We start from the raw sequence: 9,953 nt of genomic DNA, 5'->3' as shown, positions 1-9,953 counted from the left end.
ACTTGAACCGGCACCCATATGGGATTGCTGGCACTGCAGGCGGCTTTACCCACTGTGGCACAGTGCTGGCCCCTACATTTTTTTTTTTTTAAGATTTATTTATTTACTTGAAAGGCAGAGTTAGAGAGGCAGAGAGAGAGGACTTCCATCCATTGGTTCACTCCCCAAATGACTGTAATGGCTGGAGCTGGGCCGATCCAAAGCCAGGAGCTGGGAGGAGCTTCTTCCAGGTCTCCCACACTAGTGCAGGGACCCAGGGACTTGGACTATATTCTACTGCTTTCCCAGGCCATAGCAGAGAGCTGGAGCAGCTGGGACTTGAACCGGCACCCATATGGGATGCTGGCACCGCAGGCAGCGGCTTCACCTGCTGTGCCAGAGCTCCAGCCCCAATGGGAGCATTTTGATTGTAATGGTGGTTACTTAGGATAAATACATTTGTCAAAATTCAATAAACTAAGCATCTTAAATCAGTGCTGTTTATTGCATGTAGATTATCTACCAAGTGGATGTTAAAAAAAAAAAAAAAAGGACCTGCTTCATTAAGTTAAAAAAAAAAAAGACTTCCAGGGTTAGTGGTTGATGTAGCAACTGTGGAGTTCTCCCCAAACCAGTTTTGCATGATTTGAGCTGATGTTCCTGGCAGCAATCCTGGTTCTCCAGGCCTCTTGTTGATTCTACAAGCTCCCCAATAGCCTTTTTTTTTTTTTTTTAAGATTTATTTATTTGAGAGGTGGAGTTACAGAGAGAGAGGTCTTCCATTTGCTGGTTCACTCCCCAAACGGCCACAACAGCTGCAGCTGGGCCAATCTGAAGCCAGGAGCCAGGAGCTTCTTGCAGGCCTCCCACACGGGTGCAGGGGCTCAGGCATTTATGCCATTTTCCACTGCTTTCGCAGGCCATAGCAGAGAGCTGGATTGGAAGAGGAGCAGCCAGAACATGAGTCGGCGCCCATATGGAAATGGGTGCCGCAAGCAGAGGCTTAATCTACACCACAGAGCCAGCTCCATTTTTTTAAAATATATCAGGTTTGTTGATATCTAAGTCTTATATTACACAATTCACCCACTTGCAGTGCACAGTTCAATGTTTGTGATACATTCAGAGGTGAGCAACCATCACCATTGTGAATTGAGAACTTAGCAGCACCTCTGAAAGAAGCCCCGCCCTCTTCACAGCCACTTCCCATCTGCCGCATCCCCTGGACCACTTTCCTAGGATTCCCAGGACAGCTCAGAGCCAACACAGGCTGCGTGGCTTAACACAGGAGAGATTGATCCCCTTGGAGTTCTGGCGGCTGTGAGTCCACTGTTGGGGTGCTCACAGTGGCCGGCTCTCTGCAGGCTCCATGGGAGAATCTGTGCCGGGACTTCCTCTTGGCCTCTTGAGTTGCTGACAATCCTTGGTGCTTCTGCTGGCAGACACATCACTCCAAGCTCTGCGTGTCTCTGTGGCGTTCTCTGTGTGCATGTCTGTGTCCCTACTTATAAGAACATCAGTCAGGTTAAAGACTCCCCCTGCCATCAGAGGCTCTTATCTTAATCTACAACTCGATCAATGCCTACCTCCAAAGATCCCATTTCCAAGGAAGCTCACCTCCACAGGTACCAGGGGTTAGGACTTTAACATATCTTGTAGGGGACACGATTCAACCTATAACCCCCAACCCCAAACCACAGGCAACCACTAGGCTAGCTTCTATATTCATGGCTCCTCCTACGCTGGGTATTTCCTCTTTTGTGATTGGCTCATTTTCAAGGCTTCCCAGGTTGTAACATGAGGTCGCATTCCATTGTATGTACACCTACATTTTGTTTATTTATGCATCAGCCCATGCATAGTTGTGCTGTTTCCACTTTTTGGCTATTGTAAAAAGTAGTGCTGTGAACATTCACGTGTAAGGTTTTGTGTAGACATATGTTTTCATTTCTGTAGTGTATATATGTATATCTAGGAGTAGAATTGTTGGGTTATATGAGAACTTTAGGTTTAACTTTTTGAGGAACTATTAGGCTCTTTTCTAGAGTGGTTGGACCATTTTACATTTCCATCAGCCATGTATTGGGGATCCTTTTTTTTTTTTTTTTTTTTTTTTTTTTAAGTCAGGACTGGTGGTGTGGTAAAGCAGGTTAAGCCCTGCTTGGTATGCCCAAAGCCTATATCAGAGTGCTGGTTGGCATCCTGGCTGTTCCACTTGCAATGCAGCTTCCTGCTAATGTGCCTGAGAAGGCAGCAGAGGATAACCCAAGTGCTTGAGGCCCCCATGCCCCATTGTGGAGTGCCTGATTTCTGGCTTCAGCTTGGCCCAGCCCAGCTGTCGCAGCCATTTGGGGAGTTAACCAGCTGATGAAGATCTTTCACTCTCTCTGTGGGTCACTCTTCATTTTAAGGAAGAAAATAAATGAATTTTTAAAAAGATAGACAGGTATAAACAGACCAAGAGATGGACCTCCCATCTGCTGGTTCACTCCTCAAATGCCTATAACAGCCAGGACTGGGCCAGACAAAAGCCAGGAGCCTGGGGCTCCATCCAGGTCTCCCCCATGGATGGTAGGGGTCCATGTACTTGAGCCATCATCTGCTGCCTTCCTGGATGCTTTAGCAGGAAGCTGGATTCAAACTGGCACTTTGACATAGGATACTAGTGTCCCAAGCAGTGGTTTAACCTGCTATACCACACCTGTCCCACATATTTTTTTTTTTTTTAAGATTCATTTATTTATTTGAAAGGCAGAGTTATTAGAGAAGGAGAGACAGAGAGGGAAAGATAGATCTTCCATCTGCTGGTTCTTTCTCCAAATGGCCACAATAGCCAGGGTTGGACCAGGCTGAAGCCAGGAGCTTCTTCTGGATCTCCCATGTGGGTGCATAGGCCCAAGTACTTGGGGTATCTTCTACTTCTTTCCCAGGTGCATTAGCAGGGAGCTGGATGAAAAGTGGAGCAAACAAGTCAGCGTCGCGGCTCACTAGGCTAATCCTTCGCCTTGCGGCGCCGGCACACCAGGTTCTAGTCCCGGTCGGGGCGCCGGATTCTGTCCTGGTTGCCCCTCTTCCAGGCCAGCTCTCTGCTGTGGCCAGGGAGTGCAGTGGAGGATGGCCCAAGGGTTTGGGCCCTGCACCCCATGGGAGACCAGGAGAAGCACCTGGCTCCTGCCATCGGATCAGTGCGGTGCGCCGGCTGCAGCGTGCCGACAGCAGCGGCCATTGGAGGGTGAACCAATGGCAAAAGAAGACCTCTCTCTCTCTCTCTCTCTCACTCTCACTGTCCACTCTGCCTGTCAAAAAAAAAAAAAAAAAAAAAAAGTGGAGCAACCAAGACGAACTGTTGTCAGTATCAGATCCTGGCATTGCAGGCAGTGGCTTAACCCACTATGCCACAATGCCGGCCCACATAGTTTTTTCATAATATACATTTCCAACAAAATTTTTGAAGATCCCTCAATGCATGGATTTTGAAAAATTTTTCCACCCAAATAAACTTTTCTTTTTTTCCACTTTATTCAAAAGGTGGAGAGACAGATTGAGAGAGACCTTCCATCCTCTGGTTCATTCCCCAGAAGCCCTCAGCAGCCACGGCTGGGCCTCCCACTTCTGAAGCAGAGCCTTAGGTGCTGGAGCCATCATTTGCTAACTCCTAGGGTGCACATTAGCAGGAGGCTGTATTGGAAGAGGAACCAGGACTCGTACCACGTGCTTCAGTATGGGGTGTGGACACCCCAAGCAGTGACTTAACTGCTGTGCCAAAATCCCACTCCCTTTTTAAAAAAAGATTTATTTGAAAGGTAGAATTATACAGAGAGAGAGAAATCTTCCATCTGTTGGTTCAGTTCCCAGATAGCCTCAATAGGAGCTGGGCTGGTCTGAAGCTAGGATCAAGGAGCTTCCTCTGGGTCTCCCGCATGGGTGCAGGGGTCCAAGCACTTGGGCCATCTTCTGCTGCTGTCCTAGGCGCATTAGTAGGGAGCTGGATTGGAAGTGGAACAGCCAGGACTCGAACCAGTGCCCATATAGGATGCTGACACCACAGGCAGCAGCTTTACCTACTATGCCACAACACTGGCCCTCAAAATAAGCTTTTAAAAATTTATTTATTTGTAAGGCAGAAGGGTGGAGAGAGAGGGGGAAATTCCGTTCATTAGTTCACTCCCTAAATGGTCACAATAGCCAGAGCTGGGCCAGGCCAAAGCCAGGAGCCAGGAACTCAATCCTGGTCTCCCACTTGAGTGACAGGAACCCGTACTTGAGCTATCATTTGCTACCTCCTAGGGTGCACATTAGCAGAGGAGCTGGGACTAGAGCCAGCACTCTGGTACAGAATGCTGGTGTTACAACCAGTGGCTTAATCCACTGCACCAAGGGCTGGCCGCAGTCACATGGTTTTTGTGTCATGAATTTGGAAGTGGCGGTTGGCTGTAGCCAAGATCGTGTGGCCAGGGCTGCAGTCACCTGTAATATTGACACAGAACTTGCTTGTTGGCAGGCGGTCACCACAATGAAGTGGTTGGCCTCCTCCAGGGCTGGTGATATAAGAGCCAATGACCTGGGAAGGCAGTGGAGGATGGCCCAAGTGCTTGGGCCCCTGCACCTGCATGGGAGACCAGAAGCTCTTAGCTCCTGGCTTCGGATTGGCACAGCTCTGGCCATGGCGGCCATTTGGGGAGTGAACCAACGGAAGGAAGACCTTTCTCTCTGTCTCTCGCTCTCATTGTCTGTAACTCTACCTCTCAAATAAATAAAAATCTTAAAAAAAAAAAAAAAGCCACTGAGACAGAAGCCACAGTACTTCCTACCACCTGGAAGTCACACTCTGTGGAGGTGTGAACACCAGGAGGTGAGAGGAGTTGGTCTTAGAGCCCGGCTAGGCTAGCATGATCTGATCTCTGGACCCCAAGTGGTTTCCATCTTTCCAATGTAAAAGGCTCTCATGCCTTTCCAAAGCCCTCGAAAGTCTCATCTGGTTGCAGAATCAGCTTGAGATTTGGGATTTCTTCTTAGTCAAGTTCAGTTGCGAATGAGGCTCCTATGGAATATCAAGTACAGTTCTGCTTTATCTGCACCTGCAGAGAGAGATGGTCCTCTCCACAGTACATCTGCTCACCAAACTCAAGGTGGTGGGACAGGCAAAGGACAAACCCTGAAGGCACTCCCATTCAACAAGAGCGAGCGGAGGCTCAGAGGAGGCACCAGTCCATCGTGATCAGGAAACCAAGCCGAGCACACACTGATTCAGCAATCTAGCAGTTCCATGGTTCAGACCCAATTGGGGATAATTCTTTCCTCTGAGTCATCCTTCCTTTTTTCATGTTTGCAGCTAAGTAGTTTTCTCAGCTTGTTTCTTGCTTGGACAAGTTTAGGAGTCTAAAGCATTCTTTTAATTTTATGTTGTTTCTGTCCCTTTCAAATATAGGCATTTGAGTGTATGACACATTGGTTTCTATGAAAGTCTTTGAATTAACCAGGGTTCTCCAGAGAACTCCAGCACCAAGATGGTGTGTGTGTGTGTGTGTGTGTGTGTGTCTTATCTGTGGTCTCACTTCTGTCATTCCACTTACCAGTGGTCAACAAGGATCCAACATATCACATAGAAAATCCCAGCATGTGGAGAGAGCCCATATTCACATAACTTGTATTGCAGTATATTGTTACAATATTCATTTTCATTATTAATGTTGCTAAACTCTTAGTGGTCCTAATTAATAAACTAACTTAGTTTTGTGGTATGTAGGGTTAGGTACATACCAGGGTACTAGGTTTCAGGAGTCCGCTGGGGGTCCTGGAGCAGCCTCTGCAGGTACGGGGGAGAACTGCATTCATTTATTACAAGAACTTGGCTCTTGTGATTCTGGAGGCTGGGAAGCCTAAGACCTGCCCTCGCAAGCTGGACAGCCGAGAACGGTGGGTGTGCAGCCCGAGTGCACCCGGAGGCCAGACAAGCGGGAGTGCCGACGGTGGAAGCTCCAGTCTGAACCTCTAGAGAGACCCAGAGAGCCGGGGCTGCAGTCTGAGTCCACAGGTGGGGAAAACCCACCCCCAGCTCGGGCTGTCAGGTGGGAGTTCCTTCTCGCTCAGCCATTTTGTGCTACCCCCAGCTGCAGGGCTTGGACAAAGCCCATCCACGTGAGGGAGGGCCATCTGCTTTTCTCAGTCCTGCGGGTTCAAATGTTCGTCTCACCCAGAGATACCCTCACAGGCACAGCCAGAGCAGTGTGGAGCCAAATGTCCCGACCCTCTAGAGCCACGTGGTGTAGGCACATGACGTGGACCACCGCAGAAAGCAGCAGGGAATTGCGACATTGTTGTTCCTTAGACTTGGGGCCCGGCCTCTCTCAGAGGGGAATGGACACATCTGTAGCTGCAGCAGCCTTGCGGCGCCGGCACACCGGGTTCTAGTCCCGGTCGGGGTGCCGGATTCTGTCCCAGTTGCCCCTCTTCCAGGCCAGCTCTCTGCTGTGGCCAGGGAGTGCAGTGGAGGATGGCCCAAGTGCTTGGGCCCTGCACCCCGTGGGAGACCAGGAGAAGTACCTGGCTCCTGCCATCGGATCAGCGCGGTGTGCTGGCAGCAGCGTGCTGGCCGCGGCGGCCATTGGAGGGTGAACCAACAGCAAAAGGAAGACCTTTCTCTCTGTCTCTCTCACTGTCCACTCTGCCTGTAAAAAAAAAAAAAAAAAAAAAAAAAACGGAAAGGACAAAGAAGATGCGAAGCTTGTTTTGTCAGGTGCATATGGAATATTTGCTGATAAGCGAGGCCATGATGCAAATCTCCCAAAATGACAAGGAAATCCTACACAATGTGATCAGTGCCCATAGTGGGATCATGCTAGTCATCAAAAGTGAAAAGAAAACCAGACAATCTCAATGTTTGGAAATAAAGCCGTATACTATTAAATAACCCATAAATCAAAAAGTAAAGCACATGGAAATTTTAAAATATTTGAAGTGATTGATAATGAAAACATGATATGCCAAAACTTGCGAGAAGAGGCTTTAAATGCTATGTTGGAAGGGAAATACAGCTGGAATCAATGACCTAAAAAATCTGTCTCAAATAGTTAGGAAAAATAGTCAGGAATTCAGTGTAAATAAAGTAGAAGGATGAAAATGCCAGAAGAACCTCATAAAATATAAAGCAAAGATATGAAAGAGTTATTAAAAGTTGTTTATCTGATAAGACTACTAAAGCTGACAAACTGACAAGACTGTCGAAAGAAAGGAAAGAGGAGTGAATGAAAAGACCCTCTCTACAGGTCCTAAAAAGACAGTGAGAGGCTAGTCTCAACAGTTACATCCTAGAAAAGCACAGCCTACCAGAACCGACACAAGCACAAACAGGAAAAGTGTGGAGTCCTGTTTTTATATTTATTTATTTGAAAAGTAGAGTTACAGAGAGATGGAGAGGCAGATATAGACAGGGGATGTTGCTCCCCCATTCGCGGAGGAACGACACTGGACCCTGCGCTGTTCTTTCGTCTGCTTGGCCCCTCCCGGGTTTGCTGCTGGCCCTTCCCGGGTTGGCTGCCGATCCTTCCACCTCCGTGGAAGGGTGGCTCCCCCTGCCACTTTCCCCACTTCCGCGGGGGAGCGGCACACCGCTGGCTGGCTCTCTTGGGGGCTGCTCAGATGTTATCCTGATGTTCCCCTTAGATGTTCCTGGTGCATGTTGTCTCTCTCCTCCTTTATAGTCCTCTTCCACCAGTCCCAACTCTGCTACCCACACGCCGAGTACGCTGCTCTCCTCCAATCAGGAGCAGGATCAGCTCCTGCAGGTTATTGGTCGAACTGGAGGCAGCTGTGTAGAAGTTGTTTATTCCTCTCCCAGCGCCATATTGTGGGAGAGCAGATGCATAGAATAAGTCTTAATTCCAGTAACTTAGTCTAGTCCGAGTTGCTCCCCACAAGGGGAGAGAGAGAATCTTCCATCCACTGGTTCACTCCCCAAATGCTCCCATGGACAGGGCTGAGCCAAGCCCAAGTCAAGAGCCAGGAACTTCATCTGGGTCTCCCTCGTGGGTGTAGTGGCTCAAGCACCTGGACCATCCTCAACTGCCTCCCCAGGCACATTAGCAGGGTGCTGGATCGGAAGTGCAGCAGCCAGGATTCAAACTGGCATCTGTATACAGGGATGATAGCCCATACAGATAGCTGCTTAATCCACTGTGCCACAGCACTGCCGCCCCTCCCCTCCCCCTTTTTGTTTTTAGGATTTATTTTGTTTATTTGAAAGGCAAGTTAGAGAAGGAAAATAAGTTTTACATCTACTGGTTCACTCCCCTAAATGGCTGCAATGGCCATGGCTGGACCAAGCCGAAACTAGGAGTCAGGAGCTTCATCTGGGTCTCCCACATGGGTGCAGGGGCCCAGGGACTTGGGCCTTCCTCCACTGCTTTCCCAAGTGCATTAGCAGGGAGCTGGATCAGAAGTGGAGCAGCCAGGGTCAGTGCATAATAGGCTAAGCTTCTGTCTGCAGTGCCTGCATCCTGTGTGGGTACTGGTTCATGTTTCAGTTGCTCCACTTCTGATCCAGCTCTCTGCTATTGCCTGGGAAAGCAGCAGAAGATGGCCTAAGTGCTTGGGCCCCTGCACCCATGTGGGAGATCTGAAAGCAGCTCCTGCTCCTGGCTGCAGACAGGCCCAGCTTCTGCCATTGTGGCCACTTGGGGAGTGTTTCCCTCTCCCGCTCCCGCTCCCCCTCCCTCTCCCCCTCCCTGAGATGCATTGATAGCTCATTTATTTGGTGCCTTTCTAATTTCTTGATGTAAGCACCAATTGCTATTAACTTTTCTAACACTGTTTTTGCTGTATCCCGTAAGTTTTTTTTTCTTTTTGAAAGTTGTTTTATTTACAATGCCAACTTTTAAACGATCACTCAATTTAACTGGACAATAAACTAGGCAGCAATCACTCTGCGAGAAGAGAGGAAGCCCCAAATGCCACTTTCTATCAAGGACCCACAGTTCAGTTTTATTCAGAGCAAAGTAAACAGGAACTTTCAATCATACTAGAAGAAACTCGGGTTTGGAATCTGTACTCAAACTACACATGCAGTGAGGACAATATTCTGCTAAAACAAATGATTTGCTGCTGCATTTGTCTACGTTTGCCTAATATTAACAATTATAAACAGAGCAGTGCAACTAGTATTTGGAACAATCCTTACAGTGTTACAGTGTCGGGCACAACGTTTCACTTCTCTTCACACCACTGGTTCTCTTTGTGTACCTGGGCTTCTTCTTCTTCAGTAAAGTCATTCTTAATGTTGAAGGTCTTGCGAATCTCCTCAGGAGTCTTCCCCTTGATCATATTGGCAACAGTCTTGCACATAACGTCCAGCAAGCCTTTGATGTCTGAGTAGTTTGCAGCCAGAATAAGCTCAAAAAGTGTTCCTTGGTCAACTTTCAGGAATCCCTGGTCCCAAACAGGGATATCATCTGTTCACTTTGCTTTGTTCTCATCGTCTTCAGGAGGAGGAGGGTCATCCTTGTGGTGGGTGCACCACTGAATGACCTTTTTTAATATTGCTGCATTAACATTTGGTAGAGGAACCGGGTCATCGTCTCCTTCATCATCCATCCCCAAATCTTCCAACATGGTTTGATAGTCACAGACTGTTTGGCAATTTCTACATCAACTTCAAAAATCTCTCCATCAGAACTCTGCAACTTTATTGAAGGCATGGTGTTCGGGTTTGAGGAGCTGGCGGGCCGGAGGCTGACGAGAGAGGGGTGGCGTCAATGCAAGGAGAAGAGAAAGGCGGACGACAAGGCCACTCCATAAATTTTGATATGTTGTATTGTTGTCTTCGTTCATTTCCAGAAAGTTTTTATTTCTTCAATGACTCCCCCAATTGGCCGAAACAGCCAGAGCTGCACTGATCCGAAACCAGAAGTCAGAGCTTCTTCTGGGACTTCCACATGGGTGCAGGGGTCAATCTCTTGGGCCATCTTTCCCAGGCCATA

At 48.2% G+C, this 9,953-nt stretch overlaps 1 pseudogene; it reads right to left on the bottom strand.

Annotated features, from left to right (window-relative positions):
- Window positions 1-8,925: 8,925 nt before the first annotated feature.
- On the bottom strand, window positions 8,926-9,720 carry LOC100340043 (S-phase kinase-associated protein 1 pseudogene; annotated as a pseudogene).
- Window positions 9,721-9,953: the final 233 nt, after the last annotated feature.

This window comes from Oryctolagus cuniculus, chromosome 1 (assembly GCF_964237555.1).
Source record: "Oryctolagus cuniculus chromosome 1, mOryCun1.1, whole genome shotgun sequence".
Taxonomy (NCBI): Eukaryota; Metazoa; Chordata; class Mammalia; order Lagomorpha; family Leporidae; genus Oryctolagus; species Oryctolagus cuniculus.
This window is presented reverse-complemented; position numbering and strand designations above follow the sequence as displayed.